The sequence below is a fragment of the Gossypium hirsutum genome, chromosome D10, assembly GCF_007990345.1.
Source record: "Gossypium hirsutum isolate 1008001.06 chromosome D10, Gossypium_hirsutum_v2.1, whole genome shotgun sequence".
NCBI lineage: Eukaryota > Viridiplantae > Streptophyta > Magnoliopsida > Malvales > Malvaceae > Gossypium > Gossypium hirsutum.
Window position 1 is genome coordinate 18,243,353 of NC_053446.1, and position 10,281 is coordinate 18,253,633.

Below are 10,281 nucleotides of genomic sequence, written 5' to 3' on the forward strand. Positions count from 1 at the left end.
ACAGCTTTAAAAGATTCTGGTGTTTTGTTATAATATTTTGTTGGAATTATCCCTTCTCTAATGCAGTTTTGGTCCGCTCTTGTATCAAAAGGGCTATTGTTTCTAATTAAAATTCATTGTGTATGAAAACATTTATTTTTATTAAATATCTTTGAATAGATACTTCAATTAGAGCGATCATATATTCTTGTGTATTTTCTTCAGGTTTACGTTCAATTTCTGATGAACTTTTTTCTGAGGTTTCCTGTTTTAAGGTCTGCATCTGTTCTTTCATTTCTTGTTGTTCTATTTTAAGCTGAGAAAGTTATAATTTAATTTGTTTTATTTCCAACTGTAATTCAGAATTTGTAATTTGTCTTGGTTTTATTTTTTCATATTTATTAAATATTATATCTTGTATATTATACATTTGTGATTGACTAGAAATAATTTCTTTTTCTTTTTCTGGTTTATCTTTTAATGAGGATTTTAATTTCAAAATGTATTCTCTTTTAAGTTCTGGGTCTTGAATTTTATCAATAACTTCAATCATAAATTCTTGATCTTTGGTTAACATATTAATTAAGGGTTCATTTTCATCACCAGAAGACTGGGATGCTGTATGTAATTCGTCTATTTGTAATTCATCTGTTTCGGTAGATGTATTATTTTCAGAAAAAGTTGTTTCTAATAGAATCTCATTTAACTTTTGTTCTATTTCTTCATCTAGATTTAAATTATTGATTTTTCTTTTAATTTTACAATATTTTGAGATATGTCATGGTTTTCCACATCTATAACATTTTATTGGTTTATCAATTTTGTTTTCTATTTTTTGTTGTTTCTTTCCTTTTCTGTATTTTCTATATTTGGGTTTTTTTATAATATTCTGAAATATTATTTTTCCTATTTTTCGGTTTTACAAGGCAACATGTTTTTGAAGAATAAGGTTCATTCCTAATGTCAAATTGGTGGCAGAATGATCCTAATTCCTTTCTACATTGATATCATTCTTTCTTAAGTTGTTTTTGTAATTTTAAATCTTGACAAATTTTTAATCGTACTTTTTGGGTGAAACTAATTAGTTCACCATATGTAAGCTTTTCATATGGAATAATACCTCTGTAATTTTCTCTTATTTGATTTCTAACTTTTTCTCCTAATAAAATGGGAAGTCCTGCTAGAAACTTTTCTTTCCAAAATGGTAGTTGGTTATCAGATCTTTGCATAACTCTAGTCATAAAGACATCTTTATACCATTTAAAAGCGGTTAATTTTTTGCATTTTAAATTTGATAATAGTTCTGAATTTCTATCTTTAAGATGAGAAGGATCTCCTATAAACTGTTTAGAGATTGAGAAAATTAAAGTTGCTACTGCATCTTGGATTTCTCTTCCTTGTTCATCTAAAATAATTCTTCCTTGGTCATCCTTTTTTATTGCTTTTAAAATTTCTTCCTATTGGGTTTTAGTGAGTGCATGATCCCACCATCCTTTTAATTGGCCAGTAAATCCAGCAACTAAAAGATTAGCTATAGCATGATCACTGATTAATCCATTTTGATTTTGGGTTTTATAAACATTTGAAACCATTGTAATTTGTTGTAATAAACTAAGAATATTGTATTCAGACATTCCATCTATATTCCATTCATAAATTGTATTAGCATTGTATTTATTCTGGAAAACAAGTTTTTCTTCTATGTTAAGATCAGCTGCAGTGGTTTTTGGATAATATAATCTTTTTGGTTCTTTTCAAGCCATCTTGTTAATTTGTTGTTCATCTGACTGGTCAGAGTCAGATTGGGAGGAATTGTGTAATGTATTTACCGAAAGTTGGGCTTGTATTGGGGTATCAGGGGCAATTAATTCAGACTTGTAACTTTCCAAAGCATCAAGTCTATTTTGGATTTTTGGAAAAATTTTGGAATCTCATAAGGTGTGAATATTGGTTATTTAGAACTTTTTCGTTATCTTTTTTACTGGTTCTTTCCTGACCGGTTAACTTTCTACCAAATTCTCAATATAATCTAATTGTTTTCCTATTGTATGGAGATTGATATTTGTATAATTGTTTTGTTCTACTATCATTTTAATATCTTTTGATGAGATTTTTTCTCCTGCATCAAGAGCTCTCATTCTTAAAGGATTTGCTTTTATTCCAGTATTTTTGTGAAGATATTGAACCTCCATTAAAGGGGGATGTCGAGATTCAACTTCTCCTTTATTAGTCTGCCATCTAGTATTATGTTTTATTGTATTAACAGATTCCGAATAATATTCTTCAAACCATTCAAAGAACTTTATATGCATTTTATGGGTATTCATAAATTCATAATATTCTTAAAGAATGCTTTCTTTTTTATCATTATAATTTTTACAATAATCTTCTCTTTTTTGCTTATTTTTGTTTGAATAGAAGTGCTGCTTTCTGCACCATTCTTTGTTTATCTCAAAAGTTTTTTTCTAAAACAAATTTTTTTGAATTTTCTCCTTGTCTTGCATTATTAGTCATTGATGAATATGTTGGTGACATATTAGGTAAATTTTGGGGACTCTCTTCCTGTCTAGCATAGATAGGTTGAGTTATATTTAAGGAATTATATATTCCTTATAAATTGGTTCTAAATGTTGTTGGGATAGAAGAGACAGAGGCTCTGGCTGTCTTAAAATTTAATATTTGTTTTTCTGGATTTGACTCTTCTTCTAAATTTGACCTCCTAAAAGTTGTACTAGTACTTCCTATTTCGAAGGAATATCTTGGAGGCATTCTTTGTGGCATGTTGAATTTTAATTCAACTGTGCCATCTTGGTGCTGAGAAATTTCACTTAATGAAGTGTTTCTTATGGGAGTTGGTGCCACAGGGTCTGTAGCACCCTCAAGTTTCCACTTATCAAGAAGGTTTTTCTCATGCCATTGTATTGTTCTTGGAATTGTCGTATGAGATCTTGTGGTATCTGTCTCTATGAAGAGGGTTTCTCCTTGTGGGCTTTGGAGTAAAACCTTGGTATTAACAAGCTTTGAAATGGAGTCTATAGACTAATGTTAATACTTCCGTACCAGGAAGCATTTTGTAGTTATGGGTATGTATTTGGAGGGTCAAAGAGTGTAAAATATTTTTGTCAGTCAAAGAAACCATAAAATTTGGATAACAATTAAAATGTATCGGGCTTGTACATAGGCTTGTTTCTATAGTTTCTAATAATGAGTCATTAAACATGATGTGTCTTTGGTCTCTTAAGACAACTAAAATTGAGGTATTTTTAGTAGCTTCAACACTAAGAGGTTTGACACCAACCTGGACTAGTCCAAAATGGACATATTTGTATCTTTGTTCTTTGAGTTTATTAATGACGAATCTATCTAATAATTAGATTGTTTCATATTCTTTTTGAATAGGTAAACTCCTTTCTTTTGTTTTTATAACGTAACTGCAAAAAACATTTAAATTTTCAAAAGTTATTTTCTTGTAGACTTGGTTTGTTGGGACTCTTGAAAGAGTCTAATTATCAAATCTTTGGGGAATATTTTCATAATTTTCTTCTTGTTTATTAACAATGTTGTTTGAGGTCTGGTCGGATTCTTGGGATTAATTGGAAACAAAGCTTGCAGAATAATTGGTTCTTCTGAGGAAAGGAAACTTTATTTGTTTTCTTATTTCCTACAAGGGGTTCTACTATCTAGATTTCTGGATTATTAAAGTTGCCTACAAGGATACTTTGTCCTTGACATGCCTAACCCATGGCTAACTGGACACTGTATCAATTCTCAACAAAATAATAATACATTAATTTAGACAGTTAAACCAAAACTCAGAAATATTGAAAAAAAATTTAATATTTTCAAAAATTAGAAATACTTGTTCCTCATTGGCTCTGATACCAGACTATCCTGAGGATTTGACAAAACCAGATCAAGATCGAGTGGAAAATCGAGGAGAATAGAAAATTACCAAAAAGCCCATGTACTTTGTTATTTCTGAAATTTAGCTAGGTAAGTTCGTATGAACTACTATCATTTAATGGTTGATATAACTGAATGTTAATGTATGGTTCCATTGATAATGAATCAATATATATGTGTTATTATGAAATTTATCATGCAAAGAATTTATGGAAATTCAACGACGTGCAACGATTATTGAGCCCCGTTTGAACCTTAGGAATATATATGATATAAATAACATGTCATGAGGGTTACCATGTTTTGGGTGTTGGTCTTGAATGTCCTACCGGTGGCTGAGTTTTGGCATTTGTGTGAGCAGCACTGTGTAGCTACGTTTCGACCGACAGCTTGTGTGAGCAGACTTATTTATGGCTCGTGTGAACGTCTATGGAAAGAAAGAGGAAAAGGAAAAGGAATGGTTTCAACCATTGTTTATTACACTTTGTGTGAGCTTTCCCGCGTATCCGATATTACTCTAAGTGGTTCAACGGGCATGAAAAGGGATGAGCTGGTAAGGGTTCCGATTGATTTCACTATGATATTATGGAAATGTATGATGTATCGATGATCAAAGTATGAACATTCATGATTATAAAAAGTATGATTTAAGTGATGCTATGTCTATGTACCAATCTTACCATGTGATGATATTTCTAAGTTATATGTTCAATCACTAACTTGTGGCTATAGTTAATGTTATGTTTATGTCTTATGTATTATGCAAATGAAATGGTAAGTGTTCAATAAGAACCAAGACATGATATGTTATGAATGATGATAAATCTAGTTGGACCATGCTCAAGTATAACGGTTATCTATGTTAAGTTCACATGATTTATGTTCAAGTATGCTAACATGTGTTGTTGGTGGTTCTTAGGCTTATGCCAAGTTTATGATTGGATTATATCATGCTTAATCTTAATGAAATATATTGAAATGGTAAGTGTTTAATTGGTAACGTGCTTATGTTCATGAAAAGGTGGTATAATCAAAGTATGTAATTTCTTATGAAATGGTTTATCATGTAATTGATTCTAAAATAGCTATGTTTAAATGCACTATCTTGTAGTCGTGGTTGAAATTATGCGTATATCTTGTGTGTTATGCATATGAAACGGGTGAGGAAAGATAATGAAATGATAAATTTATAGTTGAAATGAAATTTGATGAAAAGGGAATAATGAGTTTGAAAGATGTACTTGTATGTGAGAAATTTACGTACGCCATGGATGAATATACATATATCATGGATAAATACACTAAGTCAAGAATTGATAATGTCGTTTAGGCTTATGATAAGCATTGGGAACGGAATGGAAAGTAAGTAAATTGAAAGGTGTATAATCTTATAGAAAGGTTGATGATTATATATTACGTCCCATAAAATCCTATCATGTTATAAATGATAAATATATGCGACATTAATGAACTTACTCATTCGTGAGTTGGTGATCATATAGATTTATGAATCTAGGTTTATGTTTATTGTATATAGTTTATTATTGAAATGGAATTTTATGCTTAAATTTTATACGAGCTTACTAAGCATATATTGCCTACGTAGTTATTTTCCTCTACTTTACAGATTATCGGAAGCTCGATCGGGTTGGAAGCTAGTCAGAGATCCATCACACTATCCATCAATTTTATTGGTAGATTTTGATACTTTGGTCGTGGTTATAATGACATGTATAGGTGGACTTATGTCTATTGTTAAGTTATTGATTTTTGCATGTAATGTTGCTTTGAATTTGTGAAACTTATATTATTTTGATGCCTTGATGGTTGGTGTGCTTTCGGCACTTTGCTGGTTAATGGTTGGTGTTTATGTGATCAAATTGATGCATGGTTTTATGGCCAAAGTGGTAAGTGTTGGCATGTTTGCAAAGTGATCATTTAGAGCATGTTTTGATATGGAATTTAGTTAAGTATGTTAGGTGATGAATTGACCTCATCATGGTCAAGTTATAGTATGCTTTAGAAAGTTTTTGCCTAGAGGTGCATGTTGTAAATATGGTATATAAATGTCGGTTGTTTGGTACCATTTGGAAATGCTATGGTTGATATGTATCAATTGTGTTATGTTTTGGCATGGAAACAAATTAGTTGATAAATGATAAATGTATACAAATTTAGGTATGTTTGATTGTTGTGATTGATGTGTCTTTTGGCATATTGGTTGTATGGATAGATGCCATATTGAATTAGCCTTCTTATGCATATATTAGGAATTTTTGAAAGCTAGATTGTATGTGCAAATGTCTTGTAGATGTGAGCTTGAAATGGGTAAATGGAATGGCTTCAAATTGGCCTATTTCTTATCAACACGACCTAAGACACGGGCCTGTGTCTCAGCCGTGTGTGACACACAACCACGTGACATGATCGTTGTCCCCTGTAGGTTTTAATGGTTTATTTTCGAAGGTTACACAGCTTGGCACAAAGGTGTGTGGCTTGGCCGTGTGACCCAAGAGTGTTACACGGGCTAGAACGAGGTCGTGTGTCCTTACTTCGAATGTCCACATGGTCTAAGACATGGACATGTGTCTCAGCCGTGTGAGTAACACGGCCTGGCCACACGGCCGTATGACCCCCTGCAATGTGAATTTTTCTATCTTTTTCCATGAAGTTTTTAAATGTTTTCAATTTAGTCCTGAATCATTTTTCTAAAGTGTTTCTTAGGACTCGAGGGCTTGAATTAGGGACGTTATGCAGGTGTTTGGTTGGAGTTTGCAATGATTATGAAGTGTTAGAAATGAAAGATTTGAGTTAAGCATTTACGGTAATGCTCTGTAACCCTATTCCAGCGATGGGTACGGGTTAGGGGTGTTACACCACCTCAAATAAAAAAACTTACGAATTCATCCTGGATTAGCATCAACCATTCATGTCTTCACTAGAATCAAGCATACATGCCTCAAATAGTTGCTTGACAGAAAAAAAATACAAGTACATCAAGCTACCACATATGTGCTTAAGACCATCACAAAACATCCACTATTAGCCTATTACCTTCCACATGATCCAACGTTATAGTCAAAGTCTACCAAAAGATTCTCCGATAGTGTGATTCTTCGAGTTGATCTGATCTCTCGATTTCCACAAAAATGTAATCTACAAAGAAAAATACAATGACACGAGTAAGCTTACATAAAGCTTAGTAAGCTCATCGATTAAATAATAAAGCTTGCCGAATTAAAATAATAATTCAAATAACAATGTTACTAATAGAGTTCCTGTCAATTACAGCTCACAACAGGTGAGTAATGCTCAAACAATAATACAAACCAATTTCACAGTTCCTGTCAACCACAGCTTACAATAGGTGAGTAATGCTCAAACAATAGTACAAATCAATTTCACAGTTCTTGTCAATCAAAGCTCATAACAGGTGAGTAATGCTCAAAAAATAGTACAAATCAATTTCACAATTCCTATCAATCACAACTCATAACAAGTGAGTAATGCTCAAACAATAGTACAAATCAATTTCTCACATTTCAATAACATTCAACGATCAATAAAACATTGCCAGATGAATGATATATGGATATGAGTACATGGTTAACCATCTAGAACACACCAGATGCTCGTATGAGCTAATCCAACCGATAACACACCTCGGCACTAAGTGCCTAGCCCGTAGGCTATCATCCGTCCCCGTAACACACCAAAAAAACACTGTAATATAACACGATAGTCCACAAACATATGTAAGACCTCAGTATATTCAGTGAGTAGAAGATATACAGGAATCATCATCACATCTCATACCAATTCCGTACCATACACAAAACAACATACTGGCATGCCAATCGTACTCTATCCTACGTTCATCGGCTCAGAATATTCCAATCAATGATCAATACCATATCTATTAATTATTTCCATTCCCAAATACATGCATTAGTATTATCCATAATTATACAATTAAGTTCATATAATATACATTTAAAATGTATTAAAATCGAACCGAACGAACTTACCAAACTAAACTGCAGCAATGACAAAGGTACAGGGACTATTCAGAAACTTCTCTATGCCTCAATTTTCAACCCATTCTTGATGTAAAATAATAATTTAATTCAATTAACTAATTCCAACAGTTAAGTCTGTTTTCAAACTTCTCTATGCCTCATTTGAAACTTCAAGAATATCCAAAAATCATCAATGGCATAATCCACAACATTTGAAAGTTTTAAAAATTAGTCCCCAGGTTAACTAGATCAAGCTAAAACGAACTCAAAAACATAAGAATTACTAAAAATTGGCATCAAACACATACCATATATGAGATCCTAGCTAGGCCGAAGCTTGCTCTCCCCTTAGCTATGGTGTTTCGGCTTTTGAAAGAAAATTCATGAAGATGATATCTTTTATTTTTTTTATTGTTTTTATTTATTAACTTAATTTAGCAATTTACTACTTTAACCTTTAATATACATTAATAATTTACTAAATTAATGGCATCAACTGTCCCACATAAAGCACAATGGGCTAATTGCCCTTTAAACCCCCTTTATTAACCTTTTTTACACTAATGGTGATTGACTTTACAATTTTTACAATTTAGCTCTTTTTATTTAATTACTAATTAATAAGGATCTAATAGCATTTAACCACAAAACTAGAGAATTCTCCATCATTCTTACTGTTTGGTCATTTAAGGAAAGTCCAATTACACAATTGAAATAAAGTTTGTTTAATTTGAGTTTAATATAATTGAAATAAAGTTTGTTTAATTTGGGTTATTCCAATTACACAATTAAACAAACTTAAAAAGGAAATAACCCAAAAGCTAGAGGATTAATCATATCCACCACCGCATGGACTTTTCGACCACAGTTTAATCACCATTTTGGTTCCTTTAGTATTTTAAATCTATAGCGATTAACTTTTACCTCTTTTACAATTTAATCTTTTTACCTTAATTAAGCAATCAATCGTCAAAATTATCGAACCAAACTCCAATTCACCTATAACACGACTCTGTAAATATTTAATAAAAATATTTACGGTATTAAATTATGAAAACGAGGTCTCAATACCTCATTTTCAAAAACCACTTGAATTTTCGGACTGAACCATTTATACTTATTTATTGTTCAATTTATAAAATTTATTAAAACAGAATTCAATATAATATTGTAATCGACTCATAAATATTAAATAACAATACGGGCTTACTCATCAGATTTGTGGTCTCGAAACCACTATTTCCAATACCATTGAAAAATGGACTGTTACAAGTCAAATCGAGTAAATCTTAATTTATCCTAATTGAGAAAGTGAGGTTAGGAGATAAGCGAGATACAATTTTTAATTTTTTTTATTTTCATTTTTAATTTTTTTAGGTCGTGTATGACCTGACGCTCTAGTACTCCAGTTGAACCTTACCCAAGTCCGGAGCAACTACTCAAAAGTAACCATCCAGCCATGAAGATTGATCTATCCACGGTAATTAATTTACCACAGGGAATTTGTTATTTGAAGCTCTATAAGAACAACAAGGTAATAATTGGGAAGAAGTCCCAACGGGTCAACGGACGTTGCACTAGTACGCCCTACTAACATTAGATGTGGACAAGGAAGCATAGAACAATCGGCGACTAATGCTAATAATTTCAAGATAAAGATGGTCAAAATCTAGATGATCCAAAACACACTAGAGTTCAAAGGGAACACGTTTCAAAATTGCAATCAACACTTAAAGCGGTTTCTTCAACTATATGACACCTTTAAGTAGAACGGGGTATCCGATGATGTTGTGCGTCTTCAGTTATTTCCATTTTCATTATGTGATAAAGTGGCCAATTGGTTAGACTCGTTAGAGTCAGGTTTCATTACTACGTGGAACGATATAATGGAAAATTTTCTCTACAAATTTTTCCTGATTAGTCGAACCATTCTGTTGAGGCAAGAAATCGTCAACTTCAATCAATACGAAGGTGAGTCCTTGTATGAAGCATGAGAGCGTTTCAAGAAAATGCCAAGGAAGTGCCTACATCACAGATTGCAAGCATGCTTCTAGATACAAATATTTTATAACAGTGTTGATGGGCACATTAGATCTAACATAGACGGAGCATCAGACAAATCTCTAATGTTCCATATGTATGAACGGGACTATAAAATCATAGAAGACATGGCCATGATTTCATACATGTGGCCTATAACACCCCAAAATAGGGCTTAAGAGTTTTAAGGGTATTTTAAGAATTTTAGCCTTAGAGTGTTCGAAATGTTGCGATATGGTATCTCGATAATATTTTTTATTATGGTTTTTAAAAAGTTAAATAAATTTTTGAAAAAGATTTTTAGAAACCTTTAATTTTAGAAAAAGAATTTATTTATAAA

General features: G+C 31.9%; 1 non-coding gene across 1 annotated transcript; it reads right to left on the minus strand.

Moving 5' to 3' along the window:
- Positions 1-9,829: 9,829 nt before the first annotated feature.
- LOC121222849 (small nucleolar RNA R71) lies at positions 9,830-9,939 on the minus strand. The gene has a single exon (XR_005920219.1). It is a non-coding gene; the product is annotated as a small nucleolar RNA R71 (small nucleolar RNA).
- Between the last annotated feature and the right edge of the window lie 342 nt (positions 9,940-10,281).